Source organism: Glycine soja, unplaced genomic scaffold, assembly GCF_004193775.1.
Source record: "Glycine soja cultivar W05 unplaced genomic scaffold, ASM419377v2 tig00002096_1_pilon, whole genome shotgun sequence".
In the NCBI taxonomy this organism is placed as follows: Eukaryota; Viridiplantae; Streptophyta; class Magnoliopsida; order Fabales; family Fabaceae; genus Glycine; species Glycine soja.
In genome coordinates, this window is record NW_021143599.1 from 84 (window position 1) to 2,436 (window position 2,353).

At 36.8% G+C, this 2,353-nt stretch overlaps 1 pseudogene; it reads right to left on the reverse strand.

Annotated features, from left to right (window-relative positions):
• Nucleotides 1-663: 663 nt before the first annotated feature.
• LOC114404161 lies at nucleotides 664-1,871 on the reverse strand (annotated as a pseudogene).
• Nucleotides 1,872-2,353: the final 482 nt, after the last annotated feature.

A 2,353-nucleotide genomic window follows, 5' to 3' on the forward strand; every position in this document is an offset into this window, starting at 1 on the left:
AAGTAAAGTTAAGCAACAGATTTCATGTGACACCAAAGCTAGCTGTAATAGCTACTGATAACAAAGTTATACCAAACTTAAGATCAATTAACCGCAGGGAAAATATTGTTAGTGATTATCAATTACTATCTCGTTCATGGTACTTGGTGATGTTGTCATTAACTCGATTAGCGAGGATTTAGTGCATATTTAATCAAAGAATCAATTTAAAGATAAACTACAATTTTCGTTTGTAAAAATGTAATTGAGAAACAATATATTTATACATTTTGAGAATGTACCAAAAGAAATTTATACATCAGAACAAAGAATTGAATAAAGACATAACTTGAATCTAGTTATATTTTAAATATTTTTATTGTTGATCTTTCATGAGTATTCAAATTTATCTCGATGATTTCACGTAATAACAATTTGTGTTAAGCAATAGAAATATTAGCGAGGTGAAATTTTGGACAAGATCTTCTCCATGCCTTTGAAACAAGATATTTCTTACAGCAAAAATCTAAACCATTAATCACATTATCTCGTTTAATTGTCGTACAAGAACTAATCAGTTGTTGTAAATTTAACTGGATGTTTGTTGCAGACAAAGTTAGCAAGAGAGAATCCATTTTGGCCAAATTTCAATTCTCATTAATTAGGAAAAGAACAAAACACCTAACAGTAAACTACATAAAAATTTTGTTCAACAATATTTAAGTCTAGGCCAAACTAGTTCGATCTCTACACCAAATTGAAAATTGAGGTACTATATAGTACCACACTAGCTACCACACTACCACTATCTTATCCAAGTTCCATAGTTTCAACAAGTTACACTACCATACGATTCCCGTTAGGGATCAACTCTGTGGTAGTTCCACCACTGCTGTTCCTCCTTTTAGCCTCCTCCTCTTGCTCCCTTTTGATGTACATGCCATAGACATAAGAACAGAAACCCCAAATGCACAAAACAGTAGCCACAATCTTAAAACCTTTGAAGGCATCATGGTACACCAACCACCCTGCCAACACATTCATGGATAACAAAGCAGTAGCAGAAACCCCTCCAGTCAATGAAGACGTGAGAAAGACCATCCCTGCAGTTCCCATGAAGCAACACTGCCACGTCACAACACTCAACACAACCGTCACCCAGTAAAAAGTGTTTCCCTTGTCGAAAACCCTATCAGCCTCTTCCTTCATCTCAGAAAACCCTCCTTTGTACACCATTCCTCCGGTGGCCAGCACCGTCGCCGCGATCTCCATTACGAGCTGCATCTCCATCACCATTCCGTAGCAGTAAACCCTCTCGTAGATCTTCTCCATCAGTGGCAAGTACAAGGAAAACAACAAGCCTGCACCTATGGTGCAAGAGAACCCTATGAAGTAGTCCTTTTGGGTTAGCCCTTGAGGCTTCTCGTGACTAGAGTTCAAGGCTAGAATGATGGAGCTCATGGTTATGAGGATCACGGAATTGAGATTTGAGAATGTGATTTTTTGTTTTACAATGATGGCTGAGAGAATGAGGGTGAAGACTAGCTGAGAGGATAAGAGAAGTGCTGAGGTTGAGACTGGGAGATTATGCCACTCCAAATGAGTACAAAAGGTTGTTAAACCCTAACATGACACCAATACAAAATGAATAGCATAGCATCTTTGGAGTGAAATCTGTGAAGGGCTTTCTCTCTGTGTAATTGAGGAGACTTGGGAGAAAAATGGGAATGATTAGGAATGGAAAACCTGCACACTGGACCCATGTAGAGACCCATTTGCTTGACCCTTTGTGGTTAAAGTAATATTTTGTGAGCAAACTAGAGGAGACTGATCCCACAAAGAGCAAAACATAATTTATAAACAAGAGAAACTTGTACCTCTTGTTCTTCATTGATTTTGATCTTCATGGTGATGTTGTTCTGTATTTTCCATGAATGGAGTAGGGTTTGAAAGTGATTCTGGACCTTCTTGATCAATTGATTCAATATCGCTGGTGTAGTCGTTTGGGGTTGTGCTGAGAAACTGGTGATGCAATGGTGGGGATTGTGATTTGACAGCCATGGAAGAGAGAGATTGAAAAGAGAGAGAGATCGAAAATAGGGAGAGATTGAGAGATTTGATTTGCAAAAGTAAAACTCTCTCTTAAGTCTTAAACATGGTCATGAGAACTTGTATATATACTAGTACTCTATTTATACAGATGTAACTCTGATCCTGACAAGTGACATCTCATGCATGTATGGTTACATGAATAAAATTAATGTTTAATTTCGCATTTCATTAAAATTAATGAATTATTTGACATTTCATTTATTGTCACATAATTAAAACTAGCATAAATTAATTTTGAGAGAAATTAACAATAACGAAATTA